We start from the raw sequence: 13,631 nt of genomic DNA, 5'->3' as shown, positions 1-13,631 counted from the left end.
ATATTTTTCACTGGTGTGTTTGAGTGAATGTATTGAAAATAGGATAAGTGATTTTTGGAATATGTTTGTGTATTCTTGACACTGTCTAAAATGCAGACAAAGGTCATGGATATTCCTCGTATGCAAAAGGAAATTGCTATTTAAATGACTTTCCTCAGACTTACATGTATCTATACAAATTTTTCTAAATAATCCCACAGCATGGGGCAGGGAGTTGAGAGTACTGATTTAATCTAGGATCAATTTTGCCTACATATTGCAGAAAAGCCATCAGGTATGTTGCGGACGTATGTTAAAGAGTGAGAGGACCTGGGTTGGAATCCTGATTTGGTCCCTTATCTCTTTCCTATCGTTGGATGTCACTTCATGTCTCTGGACCTCACTTTCTCTATTTGTGGAAGCAGATGAAATAGATGGCTACCAAGGACTTTCCAGCTCTTAGATCTATGATCCTAATTCTGGAATCGAAACTCAAGATGTAAAGATGGCATGACATTGGTTTGTTTTACTCAATATATGCAATTATATTTCATTATAGGAGAAGGGTCTATTAAAGGGAAGAGATACTTGGGAATTGACAGCAAAGTAAAAGAAGAATAATTAAAGCATATTAAGGCAGTAAGAGTAGCTAGAGCTTATAGGAGGAAGGAAGAAAACCAGCATTTATTCAGTGCTTATTACGTGCCAGGCACTGTGTTAAGCTCTTTACAAATATTATCTCATTTGATCCTCACAACAGCATTCAGGGTATAACCTTTTACAGTTGAGGAAAATGAAGCAGGCAGAGCTTAAGTGATTTGTTCACAGTCAAACAGATGCTGTCTGAGGCTGTCTTTGAACTCAGGTCTTTCTGAATCCAGGTGTAGTTTACTGTTTACTGTACCGCTAAATTCATTGACTTATTAGAGGAAAGAGGAAAACGAATACACAATTAGAAGAAAAAATTTAAATGAGAAAGATTATGTGATATGCAAATAAAACCACTCTAATGAGACCTACTTAAATAAGCTACTGAAAAATGGGGAGTGGATGAAGTACATAAAAACTGAATATGACAATTTCTTGAAGTTTATCAAATATATATAAATTGCTATAAGAAGAATAATAAAAGGACTACAGTGACTATCGATCACTTTATCTCCATACCAGATTGGGAGCTATGAAGTAGCCAAATCTATTGGGCATTTTTCAGTCTTCATTTCTCTTGACCTCTTGGCAGCCTTGGACACCACTGATAACTTTCTCCTCCTTGATTTTCAGGTTTTCAGGACACTAGCCTCTCCTGGATTTCCTCCTACCTATTTCATTGTTCCCTTTTTGTCTCTTCTGCTGGATTCTCATCCAGGTCATGCTCTCTAAATGTAGGTGTCCCTCAGGGTTCTGTCCTAAGGGCACTCTTCTCCCTCTATATTATTTCACTTGGTGATCTCATCGGCTTCCATGGATTTAATTACTATCTCTGTGCTGAGGATTCTCAGATCCTTACCTGCCCCAGTCTCTGCTGACCTCCAATCTCACATCTCCAACTGCCTTTCAGAAACTCAAAATGGATGTCCAGTAGACATGTAGACAGAACTCATCATGTTTCCCTCTAAAACCTCCAACTTTCTTACCTTCCCTATTACTGTAGAGGGAAACACCATCCTTCCAGTCCCTCAGGCTCATTCTCTAGGAGTCATCCTGTATTTCTCATCATCTCTCAGCCCCATGGCACTCTCTCCCCCCTCTGCCTCCCCTGCCCCATATCCATGCTGTTGCCAAGGTCTGCCAATTTCGCCTTTGCAACGTCTTTCTAATATGGCCCCATCTCTCCTCTGATGCTGTCACCACTCTAGTGTAGGTCCTCCTCACCTCATACCTTGATTACTGCAGCAGACTGCTGATTGGTCTGACTGCTTCAAGTTTTTCCCCACTGCAATCCCTCCTCCATTCAGTTGCTAAATTGGTTTTCCTAAAATATAGGTCTGATCATTTCAAACTCCCTTCCCCTGTTCCAACAAACTCCATTGGTTTTCTGTTGCCTTCAGAAACAAATATAAAATTCTTTGTTTGGCATTCAAAGCCCTTCATAACCTAGCCTCTTCCTAGTCTTCTTACACCTCACTCTGCAATATGTATTCTTTGATCCAGTGACACTGACCTCTTGGCTTTTCCATGAAGAAGACTGCTTTGGCTCCAAGCATTCTCTCTGGCTGTCCCCCATGCCTGGAACACTCTTCCTTCTCCACTCCAACTCCTCACTTCCCTGGCTTCTTTTGATTCCAACTAAAAACCCACATCGTACAGGAAGTCTTCCCTAATCCTTCTTAATTCCAGTGCTTTCTCTCTTTTAATTATTTCCTATTTATTTCTTATATATTTGCATGTTATCTCTCTCATTAGATTGTAAGTTCCTTGAGGTTAGGGACTTTCTTTTGTCTCTTTTTGTATCTTTAGTACTTACCACTTTGCCTGATACAAAGTAGATGCTTAGTAAATATTTATTAATAACAGTAATCATTTATTACACCAGGCATTATGCTATGTAATAGGGATATAGAGACACAAAAGAAATGGTCCTTACTTACAAGGAACTTGCCTTCTATCACCAGTTTACAATTTGAACTTTGTAAAATTTTGCCAAGAAAGAAGTCCTGAGTGGTCTGCCTCATAAAATAGGGAGAAGTAATGAAAGAAAAATAAATTCAAAGGAAGATTGGTCAGACTCAACTAAGCAAAGTCATTCCAAGTACATTTAAGAATGCAATCAGAAGGAAAATATCAACCAGATATCCTGTTTGTTGGATGGGAAAAATATTTGCAAATATCTGTATAATAAATTTCACTCTTAAGGTTGATATAATCACCATATTTGGACTCTAATATTACAATCCCAAATGTGTTTCTTGAGAAAGTGGAAATAGCCTAGGAAAAAAAAGCAATGATGGAACAATAACTGGACTGAATCAAGATTATACAGAGATAGTTTTCTGTGCTTATAGGTGACACAATTTTGAGGACATTGAAGACTTTGATATTTATCAAGGGATTCAAGTGATGGGATAATGGTCAGTGAGTGGAAAAGCATTAAAACTCCATTTCTCCAAAGATGTAACTGGGAAAATATTGATAAATATCAACTAATTACCTTTATGAGAATAATATATATAGCCTTTGAAGGCATATTTGATGAGAACATTAGAAGGAAATTGGAGGGATATTTAAAGAAATCTGAGTATACTTTGAAGTGTGAAATAAGTATAATTAGAAGAATAATTTATGCAATGATTAAAACATTGTAAAAGAACACAACTTTGAAAGACTTAAGAATTCTGAACAATACAATGACCAACCATGACTTCCAAATACTGATGATGTTCTTACCTCTTGACAACACAGTGATGGACTAGAAGTGAAGAATGAGACAAACATCTTCAGACACAGCCAGAGTGTGGATTTGTTTTGCTTAATTTTAATTATTTATTAAAGGAAAGGGTTTTGGGGGGAGATGTAGAGAGTTATTGGAGGAAAGAGCCATAATGACAGAGATTTCCACAAATAAGAGAGCAGAACAAAATTCAGAAAGAGACAAAGGTAAGAACAGAATTAAAAAGCTAAATGTATAAAAACAAACAATAAACTTCATAGAGAAACAGTTTTACATGCAATCCTCTTTTTCTGTTCTTCTTTGGACATGATCACATTTGTTGATGTTGGTCAAGTTCGTAATAAAAAAATAAAACATGATTCAATGGATCTAGAGTTAAATAGGCAGAGGGAAGAAAGATGGAATCTACCCTGGAAACTACAAATTTCTTTTAAAGATCTCAGCTTTCTTCAAAAAAAACAAAAGCCAATATTAAAGGTTCATTCATTCTTTTTTTTTTTAAATATGAAATGCTTCATGAATTTGCATGTCATCCTTGTTCAGGGGCCATAATAATCTTCTCTGTATTGTTCCAATTTTAGTATATGTGCTGCTAAAGCAAGCACTAAAGACCTACTCTTTTGATATATGTATATGGCTATAATGTGAAGTACTCTTAGTTCCAAAGATTTGAAATTCAATATAATTCAAAGAGTCATGGTAGGCAGAATAATGCAACATTCTTGTAGTGTTCAAAATAAAGAATGACCAAGAAACAATGTAAAGAATTCCATAAAACAATTATATAAGGATGTTGGTCATGTAGCAAGAGAAAGCATATTTCTTCCTATTTTATGCCTCACTTCATAGTGATAATCAGATTATTGAATAAAGTTATCTTGGTAATTGCATCAATGAATCCTGTAGTATCAAAATAAAGATCATATAGTTTTAAGGGTGTTCCTCATTAATAAAAATATTGGAGCCTTAAAGGTTCTCCTCAAAAAAAAAAGGCTACTTTATAAACTACCTGTATTTTTATCAACAAATAATAAATGCAGTAAAATCTTGTAGTCTCCTTGCTTCTCACTCAGTTTTTCATGACTATGAAGAGATAGTCTCCACAGGTTGAACCTGAGCAAATCAGCAGCAGGCCTTGGGAGGGTGACTGAATTAGCAGCAGAAACAGCTTTGGCCAGGGCTCTCAGTCTACAGATGGTAAGAGGGTTGAATAATTGTTCAGATGATTTTAGGGGTGATTTTAGGAGTTCAGCACTAGGTGTAGGACTCTGTTGCATTAGCCATATATGGATCAGGGTCATAGTCCCAGGGAAAGGAGGAATACTAGCACAGCAGAATTTACAGCTTCAGGGAGGTAGGGACCCTGGTCACAGATCTAGGGCAGAAAATAATGTTTGTGGTTGCTCACAGTTCAGAGCATAGACCAAGAGAGTGGAAAACATATTTCTCTTTAGATGACACCATCTTGGAAGAACTGAAAGCTGACAGATCCCCAGACCTAGCTCTGAAAACAGTGACACAAAAACTCCTGAAGCTTGGGACAGTTCCATCTCCAGTCCAGTAGCAGAATGAAACTTTAATACAAAGCTAAAAGTCAAGAAATTGACTTGGAAAATGACCAAACAACAAAAAACTGTAATTATAGAAAGTTACTATGATGACAAGGAATATCCAAACACAAACTCAGAAGAAGACAAAGGTCTCCTACATCTAAAGCCTCAAAGAAAAATTTAAATTGGTTTTAAGCCAAAAAGAATTCTTGGAAGAGCTCAAAAAATTTTTAAAAATCAAATTAGAGAGGTATAGGAAAAATTGGGAAAAGAAATGAGAGTGCTACGAGAAGATCATGAAGAAAAGAGTCAACAGTTTGGTAAGGAATGCACAAAAAATAATGAAGAAAATAACACCTTAAGAAACAGAACAGGACAAATAGTAAAAGAAGCATGAAAAACCAGCGAAGAGAAGTCCTTAAAAGTAGAATTGGCCAAATGGAAAAAGATGTACAAAAATTCACTGAAGAAAAAACTCCTTAAAAAGTAAAGTTGATCATATGGAAAAGAAGGTACAAAAACTTAATGAAGAAAATAATTCCTTAAAAATTAGAATTGGGCAAGTTGAAACTCATAACTCCATGAAATATTAAGAAGCAATAAAACAAAATCAAAAGAATAAAAAAATAGAGGAAAATGTGAAATATCTCTTTGGAAAAACACTTGACATGGAAAATAGATTGAGGAGAGATAATTTAAGAATTATTAGACTAACTGAAAGCCATGATTAAACAAAGATCCTACTCTTTTGACCACCCTGTGAACTCTTACACTGAGTGATTTCTCTGTAAAATAGTCTTTTGGGTAAACATGCATTTGGCATTCAGGCTACGTGACCAGTCCACAGTTTGAATGCTTGGAAGTTCAGCTCTAGAGAGGATCTCAGAGACCTGAACCTTATCTTATCAGGTGATCTTCAGGATCTTCCTGAGACAATTCAAGTGGAAGTGGTTCAGTTTTCTGGCATGGTTCTGATTGACTCTCCAGGTTTCACAGTCATACAACAGTACAGTTTAGCACTCTAGCTTTGTAAAGCTCCAGTTTGGTATGCAACTTGATACCTCTTCTTTCCCACACCCTTTCAAAGCCTCCCAAACACTGAGATAGCTCTGGCAATATATACTTCAATCTTATCTATGTGGACAGCCCTGGAGAGTGTACTGCCTAGGTAAGTGAACTTACTTGCAGCATTCAAAATTTCTCCATTTACTGTGACCAGTGTTTCCGTGATGGCATGTTTGCATGGGTTCTGGATGAATGATGATGCTGTCATTCTTTCCTAGATAGCAACGAAGTGAAACAGTTGTGTGTTTACTCCCAGCATACTATTACTTCAGCATACTATTTTCTGTGATGTCAGATTCCTTCAACCAGGATAAAAACAGCATCAAGTTCAGCTTCCACACTGATGGTAAATTACTTAACTTGAAAAAACTACCAACCAAGGCTGAAGTAGAAGGGGAGCTGGTGTGCAACTTTTTGTTTGCAGATGATTTTGCACTCAACACAACCTCTGAGACCAAGATGCAGCAGAGTATGGATAAATTCTCTGCTGCCTGTGCTAATTTTGACCTGACAATCAACACCAAGAAAACAGAGATCCTCCACCAGTCATACTGCACCATCGACATGAGAATAGTGGTACTCTCAAGATAAATAAGGAAGTTCAGAAGAGGGAGATTTGAGGGGAAATAGAATAAATTCATTTTTGGAGTTTGAGATGTCTAATAGGCAGTTGGGATGCAAGATGAAAGTCTTGTAAAGGTAACTGAGAAAGATCAGTCAGATAAGTAGGAACATAGGAGAGAGTAATGTCACAGAAACCTAAATAGAAGAGAATATCAAGGATAAATGATCAAGAGGGTGTCAAAGACTGCAGAGAGGTTAAGAAGGATGAGAAGTGAGAAAAGACCATGAGATTTGGTAATCTTCTAACCAATCAGTAGATGCCTCTTTTTAATGAAAAGTATTGGTAATTAAGAGATCAGTAGTAACTCTAGAGAGAGTAGTATAATTTGAATGATAAATGTAAGCTAGAATGTAGAGAGCTAAGAAGAAATGGAAAAAAGAGGAAGTGATGGCAGTATTCATTGTTCTCTTAAAGTTTGGTGTAACCCAGGGCTTTCTTCCAAGTCTACTCTTCCTACAGTCTTTCTTTTGATGATCTCATTAATTTTCATTTTTATTATTATTATCCAAATTTGCATCAGCCAGCTTTCACATTTCTAACTTTCCTCTGTACATCTCCCACAGGCCTAATAAAATCAATATATATGAAATTAAACTTGTTATGGTTATGGTTAACTTGTTATGGTTATATTATGGTTAGAAACCTCCTGGAGGTTTCTAAATATTACATGGATACTAGCGAAGTCACAGACTGCTTTCTCTACTTGACTGGTCCAACCTTTTCTCTGGGAACTGTATGGTTCTTCAAGAACACATCTCTCCAACGATGCCTTTTAAATCTCTTCTAAGAGATTCTTCATTGGTCCTATGATATAGGCTCTTCTCATCACCTGTATTGGATTATTGCAAAAACATCCCTATTAGTCCCATTGTAGCCAGTCTCTACCTTTCCAACTCATCCTCCACAAGCTATATAGTTGATATTCCTACAGTCCAGCTCTGATAACGTCACTATCCTACTTAAGAATCTTTAATGCCACCCTATTGTCTTTAGGAGAAATGTCATTGCCATGACATTGAAAACCTTTCCCAGTCTGACTTCAGTGTATTTTTCCTGACTGATTATTATTCTCCCTCACTTAAGCTACATTCCAGTCAAATTGTCCTATTTTCTGTTCACCATACATAACATTACACATGCCACACAAAAGGCCCATGCCTTTGTGCTGGCTGTCCTCCATGCATGAAATACTCTTCCTGCCTACTTTTATCTCTTAGAGCTTCTAGCTTTTTCCAAGGTTTAGCTTATATGAGTAACAACTAGACTTGTGATTTCATGAGTAGGGAATTAGTTACCAGTGAGAAACTTCCTTTACTAATATAATTTCTCTGAAACTAAATGACAAAGGATTTTGTAGAGCAGAGGTATCTAACATACCACAGAATTCTGCAATACTCCAGAGTACAATCCAAAACCACATTGAAATGTAATTGAGAAATATGTAACAAAAATAAATAAAAACACAATGGAAAATGATAACAGCAAATAATAAATAAGTACTAAAACTTGAATGAATATGTGGTTTTCTAAGTCAATATGTAGCCTCACAGGGATCTTTATGGTTTAGTGAGGTTTATTTCTATTTTAGTTTGACAGTACTGTCCTAGATGGAGAAGTAAAGTGAGTAAGGTTCACGTAACTGGTTTTTATCATTGGCAAGACATAGACACAGATCTTCCTGAGAATGAGGTTAGATCTATTTACATACTATTCATTGCACCCTATACTGTCTTTCATACACATATGCACAGGGAAACAAACAGACATATACACGTACTCACTTATTGACACACATATTCATTGCTAAATATGTTGTATCCTTTCAGTAGAATTTGAATTCTTTTAAGACAGGAATTTTCTCACTTCTTCCTTTGTATCTTCAATGCATTGAGTGGCATTTTGAATTTTAGCCTTTAACAAGTTGATGGTCAATTTGAATACAGCTGATATACAAATGAATTCCAAGTCAGTAAATCCACTGAAGCATCAGCATTAAAGCATTATTGTTTTCCTTTAAGTTCCATCTATAATTGTTCTTGGCATGATCTGATTTAATGAAGTCACATTTCAAGTTTTTTCCTGGCTCATTTTTCCCTTTCTTATGAGGCTGTAACACATGTTATCTTCAGCCATCTTCTTCCTTGATGTTTTGCACATGAACTTATACTCCAAACCAGTGTTGCCTTTGGTTGCTACCTCTCTCCACTTGACAAGGACATAAAATATTGGCTGTCAGAGGTGGTTTCTAAGCTCTTTTGACCTCTTTTAAGGTGATTTTACCTTGTACTTCTCTAAGAAATAATGATTCCATGTCTTATTTTTAAAAATGCATTTCCCATTTCCCAGAATTGACAGAATCTAATGTAGGTCAAGTCAGAGCTTTTGTAGCTGCATGAAGTAACTTTTTCTTATCTTTACTCTTTCTTTCAATTTGGTGTTGTAATGAAGAGAATAATGGAGTCAGAGTCAATCCTTGGCTTAGTTATCTATCTACTAGATGGATGCCTATGGGCAAGTTGCTTAACCTTTCAGTGTCTCAGTGTCCTTACTTACATAATGGGGAAAATATTGTTATTATTTTCAGGTGATGAGGTCTTCTGGATGCTGTTTGTGAATTATTGTCTGATTCCTTAATTTCAGAGCCTTCAAAGTGAGATCCATAACCTTTTAAAAGATTTTTGCCTGATTATCTACACACGAAAAGTTAAGTTGATTGTATAGTCTACAGAAATCATCCATCAGAGTGCTACCTTGGACAGACACTGCAAATGAACAATGAGATCTTATCAAAACTGAAGAGGAGGAGGAGGGTCTGCTGAATTACCTTTAGGAAATTTTAATCACTTCAAGTTTCTCCCTGAAACAAGAGCCTTATTGTAAGCAGGGATTGTTTTATTCTTTGAACTTGTATTCCTAGCTAATTGCCCAGTGCCTGGCACATATTTCATAAACACTTGTTGATTGAAGGGAGAATATTCCAGGCACAGGGGACAGCCTGTACAGAGGCAGAGAGGGAGAGGTTGGAAGGTCATATACAGGGAATAACAAGTAAGCCACTTTGACTGGAATGTTGAGTGTATTAGGGGGAGTAATGTGAAATCAGTGTAGAAAGGTAGACTGGTGCCAGATTGTAAAGACCTTTAAAAAGCTGACAGGATTTTGTATCTTTCCAGGAGGTGATAGGGAACTGCTTGAAGCTCTTTGAGAAAAGGGAAACTAGCATGACATGGTAACTACAAATGTTTGATATCCAATCTCTACTTAGAAGCAGTATGACGCAGAGCTGGCCCAGGAGTCAGTTAGTACAGTTGTATAACTTCCTCCATTAGTATTCAATATATATTAATAATAATGGTTTATATTTGTATAGTGTTTTAAGATTTGCAAGTTCTTTATAAATATCTCACTTTATCTTTGCAACAATCTTGGGAATTAAATACAATTGTCAGTCCCATTTTAGAGGTGAGGAAACTGAGGAATGGAGAGGTTAAGTGACTTGTCAAGGGTTACACAGCTAGTTAAGTGTGGAAGACTTTTGAACTCAGGTCTTCCTCACTCCAAGACCAGCACTCAATCCAATGTGCCACCCAGTGGCCTCTCTCATTAAATTAAGAACAGAAAAAGTGGATGGTAGAAATAATTCACAGTGGGTATTTGACAAGACATGATAAGGTGGCAAAGAAGTGAAGGCAGAGGAAGGCTAAAAGAAGCAGGAAACCAAGGAGAGATGGAGTGACTATAGTCACAACAAAGGTAAAAAAGTCAGTTTAGGAAGAGTGAGGCAGAGAGATGAAAGTATAAGGCTATATGGTCTGAGAGAGGAATTTCATTCAGAGTTTGGATGATGTAGGTTGAATAGTTATGAGTGATGGTGATTCAAGGATTTCACCATCTCTAGGTGAGGCAGAGATACAGATTGACAAATCATTATCATAAATACATTTTTTTCTTTAATCACACAATGAAACCATCTCTTTCATTTCACTGCTTTGAGTCAAACTCTAGCCATCTTTCCATTTACCTGCAGCTCTTTCATGTCTTCTGATTTTACACATAGTGAGGTTAGCAATATCAATGTTGTTTAGGTCCAAATTTGTTTTTCCTTTGGACAAATGTGTTAAAAAGTTCAATGAACTTTTATAGACAACCAAAATGTTACCCCTTTCTTTTTCCATCACCACTGAGGAAGTATAAAGAGATTGTATGTGACAAGGCTATTTTGTATTTTTCATTCTTTCATGAGTAACCATGACCAAAGACTCCATCAGAGTTGCAACTCTGTAATTTGATAGACTGGTCCTCAAAGAACAGGAAGAATTCTTTTCTGGGACCTTGCTAAAAAATCTTTTCATCTAGTTAGAATATTTCAGAAACTTGCTCACACTGGCATAATCTTTAAAAACTTAGATTCAATTTTTTACTGTTGTGATATACCAGAAGAGGATTTTTGTAGAATACAAAATGTAAAATATTTGGAAAAAAATAGGAAAGTTTGCATAAGGAAGGAAAAGCTAAGATGATATGAAGTCAAACATAAGTCACTATTAGAAACACAAGAAAAGCATCTTAAGAGGTGTGGCTAGGTTGATAAAATATATGAAGGCAAAGAAACAAGATAAGCATAGAAAATTTGCCGACTAAAAATTGAGGCTGACATTTAAAGACTATTTTAGAATGAGGTCTAAATATAGGAGCAAGTTGGTGTGGGGAGTGAATTAAGCTGAATCCAGTGCTGTGAAACATGAAAGAACAAGAGAAATAGAATATGAATAGAAATAGAAAATGAATAGAAACAAAAGAATTATAAGAATTCTTAAAGATCATTTAGGGCAAGTATCTCAATTCACAGATTACAAAAAACTTAGAATGAGAAAAATTAAGTGGTTTATCTTTTTAATTTTTTTTAAATTTTAAAAATGTTTATTTATTTTTACTTTTCAACATTCATTTCCACAAAGTTTTGAGTTCTAAATTTTCTCCCCATCTCTTCCCTCTCCCCACCCCATAATGCCTTTATTTTGATTACCCCTTCCCTCAATATGTCCTCCCTTCTATCACACCCCTCACTTCCCTTATCCCCATCTTCTCTCTTTTCTTGTAGGGCAAGATTGATTTCTGTACCCTATTACCTGTATTTCTTATTTCCCAGTTGTATGCAAAAACACTTCTCAACATTTGTTCCTAAAACTTTGAGTTCCAACTTATCTCCCTTCCTCCTTCCCCACCCATCCCCACTGAGGAGGCAAGCAATTCAATATAGGCTATATATGTGTAGTTTTGGAAAAGACTTCCATAATAGTCCTGTTGTGTAAGACTAACTATATGTCCCTCCATCCTATCCTGCCTCCCATTTATTCTATTCTCTCTTTTGACCTTATCCCTCCTTTAAAGTATTTCTAATTACTCCCTCCTCCCATTTGCTCTCCCTTCTATCATCCCCACCCCACTTATCCCCTTCTCCCCTACTTTCCTGTAGTGTAAGATACATTTTCATACCAAAATGAGTGAGCATGTTATTACCTTCTTAAGCCATGTGATGAGAGTAAGTTTCACTTTTTCCCTCTCACCTCCTCCCTTTTCTCCACCATTGAAAAAGTTTTTTCTTGCCTTTTTTATGAGAGAAATTTGCCCCAATCCACTTCTCTCTTTCTCCTCCCAATATATTCCCCTCTCATCCCTTAATTTTATTTTTTTGATATCATCCCTTCCTATTCAACTCACCCTGTGCACTCTCTCTCTCTCTTTCTCTCTCTCTATGTATATACATGTGTGTATGTGTGTGTGTGTGTGTGTGTGTGTGTGTGTGTGTGTGTGTGTATAATCCCTCTAACTACCCAAATCTTGAGAAAAGTCTCAAGAGTTACAAATATTATCTTTCCATGTAGGAATGTAAACGGTTCAACTTTAGAAAATCCCTTGTGATTTCTCTATTCTGTTTACCTTTTCATGCTTCTCTTGATTCTTGTGTTTGATAAACAAATTTTGTATTCATTTCTGGTCTTTTCATCAAGAATGCTTGAAAGTTCCCTATTTCATTGAATGACCATTTTCCCCCTGAAGTATAATACTCAGCTTTGCTGGGTAGGTGATTCTTGGTTTTAATCCTAGTTCCTTTGACTTCTGGAATATCCTATTCCAAGCTCTTCAGTCCCTTACTGTAGAAGCTGCTAGATCTTGTGTTATCCTGATTGCATTTCCACGACACTCGAATTGTTTCTTTCTGGTTGTTTGCTATATTTTCTCCTTGACCTGGGAACTCTGAAATCTGGGTACAATATTCCTAGGAGTTTTTCATTTTGGATCTCTTTCAGGAGGTGGTCAGTGAATTCTTTCAATATTTATTTTACCTTCTAGAATATCAGGGCAGTTTTCCTTGATAATTTCATGAAAGATAATGACTAGGTTCTTTTTTTGATCATGGCTTTCAGGTAGTCCCATAATTTTTAAATTGTCCCTCCTGAATCTATTTTCCAAGTCAGTTCTTTTTCCAATGAGATATTTCACATTGTCTTCTACTTTTTCATTCTTTTGGTTTTGTTTTGCAATTTCTTGCTTTCTCCTTTTCCATTTGGCTAATTCTGCTTTTTAAAGCATTCTTCTCCTCATTGGCTTTTTGGACCAGTTTTGCTATTTCAGTTAGTCTGTTTTTAAAGGTGCTATTTTCTTCAGCATTTCTTTGTGTCTCCTTTAGCATGCTGTTGACTGGCTTTTCATGATTTTCTTACATTGCTCTCATTTCTCTTCCCAATTTTTTCTCCATCTCTCTTACTTGATTTTCAAAATCCTTTTTGAGCTCTTCATGACCTGAGACCATTGCATATTTATTTTGGAGGTTTTGCATGCAGAAACCTTGACTTTTAGGTCTTCCTCTGAAGACCTAAGTTGTTCCTCCTCATCTGAAAGGATGGAAGAAAATACCTGTTCACCAAGAAAGTAACCTTCTATAGTCTTATTTTTTTCCCTTTTTAGGGCATTTTCCCAGCCAGTTGTTTGACTTTTGCGTCCTTTATCAAGTAGAGAGTAT

The 13,631-nt window shown here is 36.3% G+C and overlaps 1 long non-coding RNA gene and 1 other non-coding gene across 3 annotated transcripts in view; one reads left to right on the top strand and one right to left on the bottom strand.

Annotated features, from left to right (window-relative positions):
- LOC140533619 (uncharacterized) overlaps window positions 1-13,631 on the top strand; it is a 144,547-nt gene that overhangs the window by 94,572 nt on the left and 36,344 nt on the right. The gene's annotated exons all lie outside the window — the stretch shown is intronic.
- Window positions 3,866-3,972, bottom strand: LOC140497972 (U6 spliceosomal RNA). Its single transcript, XR_011964967.1, has one exon. It is a non-coding gene; the product is annotated as a U6 spliceosomal RNA (small nuclear RNA).

Source organism: Notamacropus eugenii, chromosome 3, assembly GCF_028372415.1.
Source record: "Notamacropus eugenii isolate mMacEug1 chromosome 3, mMacEug1.pri_v2, whole genome shotgun sequence".
NCBI lineage: Eukaryota > Metazoa > Chordata > Mammalia > Diprotodontia > Macropodidae > Notamacropus > Notamacropus eugenii.
This window is presented reverse-complemented; position numbering and strand designations above follow the sequence as displayed.